This window comes from Peromyscus eremicus, chromosome 4, assembly GCF_949786415.1.
Source record: "Peromyscus eremicus chromosome 4, PerEre_H2_v1, whole genome shotgun sequence".
Taxonomy (NCBI): domain Eukaryota; kingdom Metazoa; phylum Chordata; class Mammalia; order Rodentia; family Cricetidae; genus Peromyscus; species Peromyscus eremicus.
In genome coordinates, this window is record NC_081419.1 from 38,677,063 (window position 1) to 38,693,931 (window position 16,869).

The window sequence follows — 16,869 nt, forward strand, 5'->3', positions numbered from 1 at the left end:
AAAATTCTTAATGTTTATGATTTGATGTAACTCCTTTTAATTTTTTTTACGTGTATTTATAAGTTCGGTACTTATAAATGAATTCTAGAAGGCACTGAACTCACCAGACAGTGGTGGCGCATACCTTTAATCCCAGCACTCAGGAAGCAGAGCCAGGCAGATCTCTGTGAGTTCAAGGCCTGCCTGGTCTACAGAGCAAGATCCAGGACAGGCACCAAAACTACACAGAGGAAAAAAAAAAAAAGAAGGCACTAAACTCAAAGAATACTCTTCACATACAGCTAGCTATTATAATAATTGAAGACCAACTACACTAAGACCTAAACAAATGTGGTAAGATAAAAAATGAAAAGGTACAAATGGACAAGCAAGTGGCTCAAGCCTTGAATCTAAACAATCAGGAGGCCTCAAGTTCAAGGTCACCCTGGCTATCCAGCAAGACCCTACTTCAGACCTCAAATACACACACACACACACACACACACACACACACAACAACAACAACAACAAGTGACAATTCACAGGATGAAGAGTTCAAATAAAAATGGGGAAAAGTAGAAGTGAATTTAATCAGCAGACATTGGCCACCTGCTTATTCTAGACAGAGTTGTGCACTAAAACAAATATATAGTAGACAGTTCATTAAGGTAAGGAGGCAAAAACCACAAAGCCCAAAATGAAACATGTAAAATTAGTGTTTAAAGTTGAAAAAGATTTGTCATCAAATATCTGTGTCTTTAGAACTTCTGTGTCTAAAGATCTTAACCTATAAAATGGGAAATCTGAACTGTAGATCTATAATAAACAAGATAAAACAAACAAAAACAGTGTCAACAGACTAAAATTGGATTAGACCAAAACCAACAAAAACAGCATTTGGGTTCTACGTTTAAGTACTTTATTTAGTACCCCAACATGGGAACCTGATGATTTGGGTCTGATCCTGGCACTCACATGGTGGAAGGAGAGAACGAACTCCTGAAAGCTGTCCTCTGAACTTCTCCTCTCAACAAATAAATAAATATAAATAGATAGATAGATAGATAGATAGATAGATAGCTGTTTCATCATCCTAAGCGCTAGGATTCCAGGTATAAGCCACCACACCTGATAGAACTCAAATGTTTTAATAAGTCACCTTATTTATGTTAAAGATTCACAGTATTGTCTTTATAATAATTATCTGCTCTACAATTTCTGCATTAGTATTAAGATTTCACATTAAACTTAAAAGCCCACTACATTTAATTATTAACTTGTTAATGATCTATACCTTAAGAGTGACATTATACTTGGAATTTCATATCTAACACAGTGAAGGGGATTTCAAAGGATTCTCAAAACTAAGAGGTATTGCACTTAAGCCTTAAAGGCTGTAATTCCATGTGGGCTGAAGACATAAATGGTGGAGCATGTATATCAGCATGTGTGAAGTCTTAGGCTCAATCTTCATGAAAATCCAAACATGTGCTTTCATTTTCTTTTTTTTTTTTTTTTTTTTGGTTTTTTTTTTTTTTTTTTTTTTTTCCGAGACAGGGTTTCTCTGTGTAGCTTTGAGCCTTTCCTGGATCTCACTCTGTAGACCAGACTGGCCTCGAACTCACAGAGATCCGCCTGGCTCTGCCTCCCGAGTGCTGGGATTAAAGGCATGCGCCACCACCGCCCAGCTGTGCTTTCATTTTCTAACCCAAACAGTTGGCTTGTTTTGTTGTGTTTGTTTTCTGTTCGGTAGAAATAATCAAATAAGCCGACTCCATATACAAACAAACATGCTACCAAAATTATTACTCACTAATCTTTGCTTGAAACAGTTTATCAACTTCAGGCATATTTGTTTTACCCAAAAAAATTAAGCAAAGATATTAATACTGTGCTGTACCTGAACATTATACTGCTCTAACAGGTCATTTTGAACATTTATAAAATCAAATATCACTAAAGAATTATTAAAACTATTTCAAATCCAGGTATGGTGGCTCATGCCTTTAATCACTAATACTCAGGAGGCAAAGACAACTAGATCTTGAATATGCTTAGGTTTACATAACACAAATTCTAAAAATGAAAATTTATAAATGTGGGCTTAGATTTTCCATTACCATTTATTTGCTGGTTTGCTGTGTGCATTTGAGTGTGATTTTCATGTGTGTGCATGCTCATGCATTCACACAGAGGCCAAGGGATAGATAGCATGGGTTCCTCTAGCAAGCTCTACTTTACTCCTTTGAGGCAGGTCTCTTACTGAACCTGCGGGGAGCCTGACCATCACGTCCCAGAGACCCTCCAGCTCCATCCACCCACAGCACTAGGGTTAAAAGGCACATTGTGATCATGCCTGACTTTTTAGTAGGCTCTGGGGATTTGAACTCAGGTCCTCATGCCTGCACAGAAAGCGCTGTTATCGACTGACCTATCTTGCCAATGTTCTCCTAAAACCTTACATGTCTGAAGTTCGCTACTAAGAAATGGCATTTCTGGGATACACACAAACAACAAAACAACCAAGCTGGGCTGAAGCAGTAGAGTCCAGAAAACTGTTCTTGAGAAGCTAGAATCTAGATACATGTACTGAACAAAAGCATTTCTTCAAAAGTGAAATAATGGACCTGATGAGATGTTCAGTAGGTAGAACCCCTAGCCTAATGACCAGAGTTCCACTGTTGAAATGGAAGGAGAAAATCAACTTCCAAAAGTTGTTCTCTGGCCTCCTCACATGCTCTGTATGTACTCCACGCATGCTCACATTCACACACATGCATCATACGCACATATAAATGCAAAATAATGATACATTAAGAATATTTTGTAAAATTGGAATAGTAAAGGCAGTTTTTAGTGTAAGATGAAATCATGGAGGCCAACTTTTATCATGATTAAGTTTTTGCGCTGGGCAGTGGTGGCGCACGCCTTTAATCCCAGCACTCAGGAGGCAGAGGCAGGCAGATCTCTGTGAGTTCAAGGCCAGCATGGTCTACAGAGCGAGATCCAGGACAGGCACCAAAACTACACAGAGAAACCCTGTCTCGAAAAAAAGGAAGAGAAAATTTTGCTATTAATGTATGATGTATGGACGGAGACTACGACCACTAGAATTGAATGTAAGGCAGCTTATGCTTCACATAGATACAAAAGCTATTAATGAAAAAGGCATGGAGTCCATACTACAGAGAAACCCACAGAGGTGTTCTTATGTGGTCAATGTCTTGCATAGACGCAAAATATATGAGGTAGATTTTTAAGTTAAATTAACTACTTAAAGTCAATTTTCACGAAGAAGGAGGAGGAGAAGGAGGAGAAGGAAAAGAAAGAAGGGTTTTAAGAATTATGGGGGTAGGGAGAACCCAAGAATTAAAAATACTTCTAGTCGCTGGGCATGGCATTGCATGCCTTTAATCCCAGCACTTGGGAGGCAGAGGCAGGCAGATCTTTTGAGTTCAAGGCCAGCCTGGTCTACAAAGTGAGTTCCAGGACAGCCAGGGCTACACAAAGAAACTCTGTCTCAAAAAACAAAAACAAAACAAAACAAAAACAAACAAACAAAAAAGCCTTCACAATTAGCAAACTATCTTAGAGTATTATTCATATCACATCTATCCTATCCTGTCTTTACTTATACTTATGGCTGTACTGTGTGTCCCAAATGAATTGCTATATTAGTAGCTTTATATAATTTATAAACAAATATACCCATGTTGATGATCCATACTCTAAAGCATCTTTCTAGTAAGAAAGTGTAATCTAGTCCAAAAAAGACCATTTTAAAAGACTTGACTCTGAAAGTATTATAAGACAAGGGTGTAGCCCCCAGCCCAACAATGCATGCAAAACACGTCCAAAGACCTAGGTTCAATCCCAGTATACACACACAAAAGTCAGTTCCATAAATAAAAGAATTTCTGAAATTTTATAAGGAATTTTCAGTGTGTATGTGCACCGCACGCACACAGGTGTCTGCAAAGGTCAGAAGACTGCATCCAATCCCCAGGAACCGGAGTTACAAGTAGCTGGGAGAGCCAGGTCCTCCGCAAGAGTAGTAAGTGCTCTAAACCACTGAGCCATCTTTCTAACCTCAAATTTCTAAAATTTTACAGTGAATTAGATTTAAAGAAAATCTTGTACCTCACAAGAAAAAAAATCACTGTTACTCATTTACTCAAAAAATATCAAGGCCATTTCATCAAAAAAAGACAAATGGGGACAGTGTGATAACTCAGGTAAAGACATTGTTTCAAAGCCTGGTGGCCCAAGTTTGGTCTCTGGAACCCATTTAGTGGAAGGAAAGAATGGATGCCTGCAAACTGTCCTCTGATTACCACACAAAAGCACCTCGGCATGTGCTTTTCCCCCACCCAACATACACATATCATACACATCTACCAAATAAAAAATGCCAAAATTACATTTAAAAAAGTTAGCCAGGTGATTTTTATTCCCATGATATAAGGCTGTTTCAGCATATACAAATCATAAACATATTAGAGCACATAAATGGAATCAGAGACAAAAATCACACAATCATCTTATAAACACACAAAAAAAGGCTTCAACGAAATCTCAAAGCTTTTAATGATAAAAAAAATCACTGACAAATATAGAAATATCATATGTCAACATTACAAAAGCAATCAATATACACCAAACCTCTAGCCAGCACTATACTGAGTGAAGAAAAAAGGTTTTTTGGTTTTTGTTTTTTTGAGACAGGATTTTCTCTATATAGCCCTGGCTGTCCTGGAACTCACTCTGTAGAAGAGACTCGAACTCACAAAGACCTGCCTCTGCGTCCCAAAAGCTGGGATTAAAGGTGTGCATCACCACTGCCTGGCTGAAAGTTCTTAATTCAAAATGAGAGAAGGGGTCTACTCCTGACATTCCTTTTTTTGTTTGTTTTTTTGTTTGTTTGTTTGTTTTGTTTTGTTTTGTTTTTTTGAGACAGGGTTTCTCTGTGTAGCTTTGCGCCTTTCCTGGAACTCACTTGGTAGACCAGGCTGGCCTCGAACTCACAGAGATCCTCCTGGCTCTGCCTCCCGAGTGCTGGGATTAAAGGTGTGCGCCACCACCGCCCGGCTTACTCCTGACATTCTTAGGCCACATAGGTGCTACATTTTTAGACAGAGCAGTAAAGCAAGAGGAAGAGTCAAAGGAGATACAAACAGGAACGGATGAAATCAAATTATCCCTATTTGCATGAGTGTTCCATACTAAAATAAAAGTCTCTGAAGACTCCACTAGAAAACTCTTACAAAGTCAACACACAAAAATCAATACCTTTTCTATATACCAATACTGAGCATGCTAAGAAAGAAATTAGGAAAACAATCCTATTTACAATAGCCTCAAAAAACCTAGAACAAGTATAACCACACAGTTGAAAGACACTGACAATGAGTGTCTATGACAATGAAAATTCTAGGACACTGAAAGAAAATGAAGAAGTCACTACATGAAGAAAGGACCTAATATAATCATGTGTTGGCAGAATTAATATTGCAAAAGCACCATTATTACCAAAGGTGATCTACAGAAACAATGCAATTCCCATCAAAACACTAATGACATCTCGTTTAGAAATAGGAAAAAGTCATAATAATCATACAGAAGCACAAAAGGTTTCAAATAGCCAAAGTAATCCTGAACATAAAGAATCACGCTGCAGGTATCCCAATTCCTCATTTCATAGTACGCTACATGCATAGTAACAGTAGCAGCATGGTACAGGCACAGAAGCAGAATACAGACCCAGCAGAATACAACAGAGAGCTAAGAAACTAACAGCTACAGCCATTTTCTTCACAAAAGTATTAAAAACATATGCTGGAGAGCTTTAATAAATGGTGCTGGAAGCCTGGCAGTGGTGAAGCACGCCTTTAATCCTAGCACTCCGGACAGAGGCAGAGGCAGGTGGATCTCTGATTTAGAGGCCAGGCTGGTCTACAGGACTACACAGAGAAACCCTGTCTCAGAGGGGGGAAAAACGGTGCTGGAAAAGATTGATATCCATATGTAGACAACTGACATCAGGTTCCTACTGTTCTCCCTGCATAAAAATCAATTCAAAACATGTCACCAACCTTAACATAAGACCTGGAGCTTTGAAGCTACTAGAGGAAAACAACAGCTTTATGAATGTTTCCATAGTTCTAGAAATAAGAATTAACATATGGAGATACATCAAATTAAAAACACTTCTATACAGTAAAGAAACCAATCAACAGAATAGACAGAGCCACAAAATGTGAGAAACTCCTTGCCAACTACTCACCTGACAGGGAATTAGTAACCAAGGAATTCAAGAAAGCTCACTCTGTAAGATGGAGTCCATATCCCTGATACCATTAAATGAGCTAAACCCCATGCTCATAGACCCTAGGGGAGACCCTAGTACTACTATCCTGCTAAATGGACACAGTAATAAACTATCCCTAAAACTATCCCTAAGTTCTTTGGAACCCACAGATTGTTGTGTCTCTCAGCTCTCATCAGAGAAGCTGCTTTCTGCAGTAGATGGCGATTTATACAGAGACTAAGAACACTATAGACTGCTCAGCTCTAAACAGGACATCTATATCCCACACTCTCCCCACAAGGTTCAGAGATCATCTTGAAAGAGGGGACAGAAAGACTGTAGGAGTCTACAGATGTAGGACATCTGTAGGATGTCCTAGAGAAACAGGTTTTTGCAGGACTTTATGTAGCACAGTGGCACACATGAACTCACAGAGACGGGGCTGCATGCACCAGACCTACACAATGTTCAAGCCAGCCAAAATCCCAGCATGGTTGGAAGACGGGCTTATCAAGTCACTCCCCTACCCCTCAAACTGAGGGGCCACTGACAGGTAATGAGTACTAGTTAATGGGAAAGAGAATTGCTTTTTTCTGGATGATACAATCCCTGAGAGCCTACCCATGCTCCTATGAATAGTGCCACACACACATACCTACAGGCAGCACTAGATGAACTCAGTCAGCATTAATTTTAAAAAAACGAAGAGACCGGTCTGGAGAGATGGCTCAGAGGTTAAGAGCACTGGCTGCTTGCTCTTCCTGAGTTCTGAGTTCAATTCCCAGCAACCACATGGTGGTTCACAACCACCTATAGAGAGATCTGGTGCCCTCTTCTGGCATGCAGGCATATATGCACTATCTACGTAATAAATAAGTAAATAAATCTTAAAAGAGAGAGAGAGAGACAGAGAGACCACATAAAGTTCGTTGGGGGTGGTGGTGGTATAGGAGAGGTATAGGAGAGGAATTGGAGGAGAGGGGATGGTGGATGGATCCAAACTCATTATATGCACATTAGAATATTAAATGTTTAATAAAAAAGAAAAAAGTAGTATACGGAAAAAGGATACAATTATTAATTATTAATAAATGGACAACTAGGAGCTGGGGAGAGTTCAGCTGGTAAAATACTGGCCCTGCAAGCATAAGGACCACAGTTCAACTCCTGGACCAACATGAAGAGCTGGGTGTGTTAGTGTGTGCCTGTAACACCACTGGAGAGGTGGAGGCAGAGAGATCCTCAGACTCACTGGCTAGAGCTTTAATAAATAGCCAGTCCAGTCTAATTATTGAACCACAGGTCCCAGTGGAAGCTCTTTTCTCACAAAATAAGGTGGACAATTCTTGAGAAATGTCATCCGTGGTTGTCCTCTGCTCCTCACCCCTGTACACCCACACACCCACTCACGCACACACACATGCAAACACACACACGTGTGCACAGGGAGACACACAAATAGGCAAATACACCAACTAGATTGTTCTTTAAAAAAGTACACATGGCCCATGAACACATAGCAAAGTATTCAACATATTTAGCATTTAGAGAAATGCAAATCAAACTGCATTGAGATTCTACCTCATCCCAGCCAGAAGAGTTTCCACCAGCAAACAAAATCAAAGGCTGGCAAGGATGCAGGAAAAGGAACTTTTATATACTGTTGGCAGGGAATCAATTTAGTAATCACTATGGAAATTATTATGTAGGTTCCTCAAAAACCTAACAGAAAACCTACCATGAGATTTGCCCATACCATTCCCAAGTATACACCCAAAGGAATCAATGCCAGCATATACTAGCTATAGCTTGAACTCAAAACATGTGTTACATAGTTTATATGTAACCATAAATTGAATGAATAAAGAAAATGTGATACACATACACACAATGATGTATTATTTAGTTACAAAGAACAAAATCATGTCACTTACAGGAAAGTGGATAGAACTGAGACTATATTAAATGAAATAAACTATATTCAGAAGAATATTAAGAAATTTAAGAAAAGGGAGGGACTCTGTTAATCATAAAAAGGCCAGAATACCTCTAACCAGAAAAGGCTGCAATTGCTTGGTGGCTTTTAACCTGGCCTGCATAGTCAAGCCTATCGCTGAATAGCCTGACTCATTAACCCACTTTCTTCAGAGAAAGCCAGTCAACTCTGACAGCCATGGAGGAAGGGAAAGTTCCCATGATACCATCTTTCTGGCAGGAAAGGTTTAAGTTGCGATGGTCTCAAAGTAAGTTACAGAAGTATCCCAAGGTTCCCAGTGGAACAGCTTTAACAGGTTTGCTTAACAAAGGCTCAGCTCCAACTGCCATCCTTTTGTTGGCTCCTTTCTGACCACCGAGTATTCAAAGTTCATTCATTTTTCTTGACTAATTCAGTCAAACCAAAGAGACATTTAAAATTATTCCAAGCAGAAGCCATCTCTTTCCTATTCTGATGTTTCAAATATTTATTGTGTGTAAGCCGTGGTGGCACACACCTCTAATCCTAGCACTTGGGAGGCAGAGGCAGGTGCAGAGGCCAACCAGGTCTACATAGCAAGTTCCATGACAGCCAGGGCTACACAGAGAAACCCCATCTTCAAAAACCCAAAAGCGAAAATCAGAAAGATTCATTGTGTGTATGAACGCAGTCAAATGTGCGCCATTGCATCTACATGAAGTCAGAAGGCAACCTGGAGGCGCTGCTTCCTCCTTCCATCTTGTTTTTGAGGCAGGGTCTCTCTTGTTTCTGTTACTGAGCTGTGCAGACTCGATCTTGTGGCCAATCCTCTAGTCTTGCTGTAGGACTACTGGGGTTTCATGACCACTATCACACTTTTCACATGGGATAGATCAGAATTCAGTCCCCACTTGGATGGCCAGACATGCACAGCAAGAACTTTCACTCCCTTAGACATCTCCCTGGCTTCTACTCTGAACTTACAGTAAACTTTTGTCCATAGCTCTCCAAATACATGCTTAAACAAAGCATTCAAAATAAACATGGAGAGTTTAAGTCACTGCCTCTCTTTCCTCTATTATTACTGGAACAATAAAAGTATATTGGGTAGCTACAATTTCTCTTGTGGCTGATGTTGAGTCCATTCATTTTTCAAACAAATCCTAAACTTTATGTTTCACCGATTTACCTCATGCTTCCTCTCTCCATACAATTACCTGTGTGATAAGAACTGGAAGTCAAAAGCCCAATCCTTCATTTCAGTGAAAACCTCAGAAAAACCCTCTGTCTTAATCTCTTTTTATTGCTGTTGTTGTTTTGTTTTTCCAGACAGGGTTTCTCTGTGAAACAGTTCTGGCTGTCTTGGAACTCACTCTGTAGACCAGGCTGGCCTTGAAGTCAAAGATCCACCTGCCTCTGCCTCCGTGCTGGGATTAGAAGTGTGCACCACCACTACCTGGCTCTCCAGCTCTCCATTTTATTTTTATTTATTTATTTTTTTTCCCGAGACAGGGTTTCTCTGTGTAGCTTTGTGCCTTTCCTGGATCTCACTCTGTAGACCAGGCTGGCCTCGAACTCACAGAGATCCGCCTGGCTCTGCCTCCCGAGTGCTGGGATTAAAGGCGTGCGCCACCACCGCCCGGCATTTTATTTTAAGAAGTAGAGAAAGCCAGGCTTTTCACCTGTGGCCCTGGGTTCAATCCCCAGGGCAAAACAAAAGAACAACAACAAATCATTTTATTTCCTTTGTTTAGTCATTGATGAAACTCTATGGAGGAGAGAAATATCTGAAAAGACAATTGTCCAAAAGGGAAAGAAAGGGCATAGGATAGTTCACAAAATGACTAAATAAAGGCAATTTAACTGCACAAACTTGTGATCCTATGCAACTCAAAATTAAAATGTAACACCTTGTCCTTTTAATAACCTTTGAATTTATTATTTAGAAAAAAGGACAACCTACTACCAACTAGATTAAACCTGGCCATATATTCTGCTATATTGCCAACATATCCAGTCATTTGTGAAGCCAAGAAAGAGGAAAACGCACTCTTAGGACTGTTTCTCAACCTTGAGGGGTGAGAGCTACTTCATCATTCCGGCCTGGAGACAAACACACGCAAGCACAAGTGTGCACCACGTTGTGTAAAGCTCAGGACACCAGCGTCGTCATAACTCCCTCAGGTGTGCACTTACCTTAACATATCCAAAGTGATGTGCCCCTCCCTGTCCTTCCTAAAAGGATACACAGCATTTCACATAGTTTTCTCCTGCTCTTACTGGAAGCTTGGAATACTGAGGTTGCTTTCTTTTCTCTGCTTACAACTACAACTGATATAGGATATAGGAGCTGTAATAGCTGGATTAACAGGTACCTTTTAAAACGTGTAAGATACCCTCAAAGCAGAAAAGACTACTTAGTTGAGTATTTCCAAAAACTGGAGTAGCTATATAGCTTTCACATTATTCTAACCCAGTTCCAAAGTCCTATCAACTGTCTATCTTGTGTTCGCACTACCCATAAGCTAAAAGTACTACCTCTTTTCTACATAAGACATTATTTTACAAAGTAATTAATATCAATCTATTGTTTCTCAAACTATATGTAACTAGTAAAATATAATGAATAATAAAAGTCTCAAGCAAAAACAACTTAGTTATTTATCTGGACAAAATTATAAAATCTTACTGTTGTGTAATTTATGTTTTGTTAGATGGCTGGCTGGGTTTTAGACAAGATTAAATATTTTGCAGATAAGATCCAACCTTTTATACTTGTTTCATTCTAAGGTCCTTCATTTTATTCAAAATCCAACTTAAATAGATGATTTAAAATTGAAGCTGTTCTGTGTTGCAAACACAGCTAAAATGAAGAGCTTCTATAGCAGCAGTGACTAGATTTTAAATGCAGGTAGATCAATAAAAAAAAAAAATCACCAAGCACAGGCTCCATGTGAGTGGAATGGTTTATAATAGCTTGCAAATGACTATGTGCTTGCTGTAACCAGCTGTTCTTAAATTATGAATATGCAACCAATTCATGTTAAAGGCAAATCCCAGCACTATTCTACAGAGAAATCCCAGTAGTTCTGCTTGTTCTCCATGTTAGCTCTGTTAAGGATACAAATAGCAGTAAGCTTCCGAACAAATAGAAGCAAACTATTGGCATTTCATGCACTAGGTCCATTATCACAGCAGGGAATGTCAATCATTGGTACATTCCTATAACAGCTCATGCAATATGACAATGATCTTGCAGGGGGAAAAATCAAAATCTCTGCAGCATACTCCAAAGTCCTCCGACAACCTAATGCTTTCTCACTACAGCCAATCAGATAGGCAGAACTGATCCACTAGAAGACTTGTACTAAGCTTGAAACATTTAAAAACATCAATCATAAAAACAAAGACAGGACATTGAATTATACAGTATTAACCTCCAGGGTTTGCATACAAAGACCTTAGATTTATTTATGTCCCAGTGAGTTAAGAGCTTCAGTACACCGTTCTTTACACCAAGCTGACTGCCAATTTGATGAACCTCTCTGCCCTCAGCAGGAGTGCACGGTCTTTGATTAATGAGTGCATGTTTGTAGAAAAGTGTTAAGAGGAGAAAACAGAAAAGAGGGAAAAAAATACACAATTATGTAGCCATATAGGTAGGTACCAGGGCAGAAGCTGTCTTCAAACCATATGCATCTCTTTCTTATATTATAAACACTCACACAAACAAAACTAGTAAGGGTTCCTAATTGACACATTACCTCCACTGTTATTATCCTCACTGCCCAGCAATTTTTATTTAAATGAAAATCATTCAGTGGCCAAATTACATGCAAATTTTATGTAAGAACTTTTTTTTTAAACTTTATTTTCAAAACTATATAACAAAAACAAAATATATGCAATAAAACTATTTCACCTCATATTCTGATAAAAGCATATTAATCTTAAAAACTGGATACTTAACTGACAACTTAAAACGTCATAATGAATAGAATGTTGTAAGTTTAACTTATCTGAACCATTAAGTATTTTACATTTCAAATCCTGAGTTCTCACAAATCAAATAACACTCAGGGCAGATTTAAAAATCATATAAATTCATTTAATTCTGTACTTTCAACAGATGTTCCCAATATTTTATAACTATTTTTGCAAATGAAATAAATATATTTATTAACCATAGTTTCCTTCTCTCTTTCTTTTGGTTTTTCAAGACAGAATTTCTCTGTGTAGCCCTGGCTTTTCGGCTGTCCTGGAACTCGCTCTGTAGACCAGACTGGCCTCAAATTCAGAGGAGATCTGCCTTCCTCTGCCTCCCAAGTGCTGAGATTAAAGATGTGCACCATCACACCCAGCTAGCCATAGTTTCTAAGTAACATGGGCAACAGGAAAACATGTGAATTCAAGTTCCAACTCATCCAGACTGGTCCAGCATCATCCTTCACTGAAACAGCAGGGTACCTGCTGGAACTACTATACTACCTCTAACATTAAATTAAACTTTCATGCTTCTTTAAAATACTTTATTTTTAATAAACAACTCAATTTACCATAATTTGGTTTGCATGACTAGTTGCCTTGACACACAAATACATGCATGTTAAGTAATAATTATGTTCCTTTAAAAGCGAGTCACAGAGCTGGAGAGATGTCTCAGCAATTCAGAGGATCTGAGTTCAGTTCCCAGCACCCACATTAGGTGGCTTACAAAAGCCTGTACTCCATCCAGCACCAGGACATCTGACTCCTCTGACTCCAGCCTCTGGGGGGGCATCTGTACTCACTTGCACAAAATCTGCCCATCTCTCTCTCTCTCTCTCTCTCTCTCTCTCTCTCTCACACACACACACACACACACACACACACACACATACACACACACACTTTAAAATAATACAAATAAATCTTTTCCAAAATGAGTCATACATAGTCTAAGGCAGTAGAATGATTTTCTTTCTAAGGAACTTTGTGGCTGTAATACAAAAAGGCTTGAATGTTGCATTCCCTTACTCTAGCTTTAGTGGCAGTAATCCATGACTTTCCTAAAAATCAAAGACTCCATAAACTTAGGATTTCAGGATAATCCCAGAATGACTCAGAGGTCTATCATCCAAAATAAAAATTTGCTCATATTAATTATACAGGAAGTCTTTTCAATAGGATTTACTTCAGCTAATTACATATTCCAATGATCAGCTTTACATTTAAATGTCTATTTTTTTTAAAAAAAGTAAACTATGCTCTTTGAAGAATTGTTAAAATTATATTCTATTTTAAGATCTAAAACTTTGGAAAAAAATAAATATTGAAACTAAAAAAGCTTTTGACGAAATAAAATCCACTGCATTCTGGCACCATACCATCCTAAAGTTTTGTTTTGTTTCCATAGTTTTCTTACAGTATACTTCTGTCTTTATTCTTAGCCTTTGCTCCTTCTTATTTCTTCTCCTACCAACAAAACAATGCAAGGAACTAGAAAAAGGACAAAGCTCAGGCATCAATGGATAATGATATGGTTAGAATGCTACGTTATAGAAGAACTGAAGCTACAGGTAGAAATGGTACAGCCTGTGAGGCCAGCCCTCAGGAAGTCAAGACTCTGATGGAAGCCAGCTAGAGCTACAAATGCCCCTCAAAACAAACAATGCTATTTCTAAAATAAAAACATGATTTTAGTTTAAGAAAATCATTAAATAGCTACTAGGAGGATAGTTTAGAACAGTCTTATGAATTTTTAAACAACATTTTGGCCTCATTAGAAAATTACAAGCAAAATGGTATATTTGACAATAATTATTTATTTTCTGATCATTTCCCACAGTAAAGGTTTAAAGAAACATTAAGCCAAATGACCCAATATTTATTAAATAAACCACAATATTTTAAGACTTTATTACTCAAAATATTTAATTTTATGTAATTAAAAAAAACTCCTAAAATACTTACTAGACAATTTGACTAATCCCTCAGGAAATTAAGAGTATTAAAAAAATCACTGAACCCTGATTACATAATTCCTTACAGGGGTCAATACCACTTTATGATTTTGTTTGCACTATGACTTTTTTAGTAGTAGTTTTTTAAGAAGGACTAGTTCAAACACTCAGAAATCCTTTCTCTTGTGAAAACTTTAAACCTATGGAGTCACCAAGGTCTAATGCACTACCTTCCACTAATTCGAGGAGCTAAGACAGAAACCTTGAACTTCTGTGCAACTGTGGTATCCCTCATCTTGTAGAGTAACACAAAAGTAGCAACAAAGACATTAACAATTGCAGTTCAAGCTGGGAGTGACTGTTCTGTTTCAATTCAATGACACCACTAATGGCTTCTTAGCAGCTCCATGAAATCAACCAGCTGTCAAGTTGATGCATCAGAAGGAGCAGCTCTGCACTCCCATAAGAAAAAGCAACACATCAGGATGTTTGGCAAAACATCTGCTCCTTTACACTGCAATTCTACAATAAACATGCAAACAAAGAAATGGGAGAAAGGGCAACAGAACCAAAATCCCAAGCTTTCCCTTACAGCTTATATGCATTTTAAACGAGTGCCTTATATAAACTAAAACCAAATTTCTGCAAAGTTCAATACTTTTTAAGATGTTCTATTTTTTTGAAAAAGCAAATACACTTACATTCTTCCAGAAAGACCAGAATTACACAAAATATTTACATTTATAAATGAATAGTAAATTATATTCATCAAGTCAGTATCATAGTATTATGTACAAAATTCAAATATTAAAATTAAAATATATCCTTTGACTCAATGCTATTTAGTAAATGAGGCCAGACAGTATTGTAATCAATGCATTTGCCAAGACTGAGCAGCTAAAATATAATTTTCACTAGTATAAAGAGTGAATGCGCAGGTTAACATAGTCAATGTATTAGTTCAACCCACGACAGTACAAATACTTATGATCTATATTTAAAAATATGTACCTATTCCTATTTCTCTGAAAATCATTATATGAACATATTAAGTTCTTATAAATTTGTTTTAAAAGCATACAATCTATACCCTAAAAAAAAAAAATTCTTTGTCACCATAGCTTAAATAATTTTTACATTCAGCATTTGCTTTCAATTTTGTAAAATCTTACTTTTTACTGAAACATACAAACGCCGTAATGTCATCCAAATTATTGATTGTGCAGCAGTGTTTACAATAGGTGTGAGACATCAACGTACTTAACTACCATTTTCTTAAACTGCTTATCCTCTGTTGCTTCCATTTATAATCTGCCAAATCTTCTAGTCCTTTGTTGCATGTATAATTTAGAACCATCTGTTCTATGTGCTTTTAACTATTTAAACATTTTTCACCTACCTACAATTCACTAAATAGCAGGCATTCAATTCAGTTAAGATTATTTCTATGTAGCATTTTACATACAGGAAATTTCTGGATAAATAGCAGAAAACAGCAAAAAATATTGCTACAGAAATTTAAAACATATAATTTACAGTGTAAGTTTTCATATATTAGAAAACGTTAATGTATTTAGAATTTTTTCTATTAGCTTTTTTTTAAGTTCATTGTAGTCAATGTTTTTCCCCAACCCAGAAGACAAAGGGAATGCAAATTAAATACAGACAGTTTCATGTCCTTGTTAGAAGAGATGTAAATATGCTGACTGAAAATGACTACTGGAGACAGAATTACACTTTCCCATTCAATTTACTGTGCCTATTTATATACTCGCCAGTGAGTGTATCATTAAGTATGGTCATGTGACCAGCTCAACTTTTTTTGTAAGATGAAAAACTATTTTAGACAAACCAATTTTAATAGTACTTTTTAATCATTACTTTTATGATGGTTGATAAAGTTTACAGCAAAAGATTACAAATTATCTTTTTACTTTAATTCTGCCTTTTATATGCTAAACTACGTCTTTTTGCCAACCTTTTGACTTTAATATTTAATACTAAAATGTACAAGTATCAAGAATCTCATGATATTCAGAATAGTTCTTTTAAAATCTAAAACAAAACAAAACAAAACTAAAAAAAAACCACAAAAGACTAGCCCACAAATACAGAATAGGAGCTACGTACCCCAAGTGATGCATATGTAAATATCAACTGAGCTAAATTTGTTAAATCTTACGGAACCACATAAGAAAGGACATATATTGTTACAAATACATTTGAAAACTTAAAGACTAAAATCTGCATGCACAAAACAAGCTGTGAATATTAAGTGGCACAATAAAAGTTTCGATCATTTTTTAAAATAATCTTCCACTTGCTACCAAACATTAAATGTGAGGGTTTTGCGATTCGTTCTGAGTGCAAAATAAAAAAATAAACCCACAACTTATCAGTAGACTCTTAACTTACACGATTCCATAAAACGAGAAAATTTTGAGGAACACACATACACACACACACACACATACTTTGGGGAAATTTTCTTGATAAAGTTTACATGACGTCACATGGCCCCCTGAACCGTTCCTAAACTTTGAGCCTTATCCAGACACACTTTTTGCATTTCTATGGCTTCTTTCCCTTCCTTAAAAATAAAAAGAGAGAGAGACAGACTTGGGAATAAAAATTGCCCAAGATGGCGAAACGCTTGTTGTTTAGAGGGCAGGGGGAAAAATGGAGGA

At 37.4% G+C, this 16,869-nt stretch overlaps 1 protein-coding gene across 10 annotated transcripts in view; it reads right to left on the bottom strand.

Annotated features, from left to right (window-relative positions):
• Baz2b (bromodomain adjacent to zinc finger domain 2B) overlaps positions 1-16,869 on the bottom strand; it is a 329,610-nt gene that overhangs the window by 227,726 nt on the left and 85,015 nt on the right. The window lies entirely within an intron of this gene.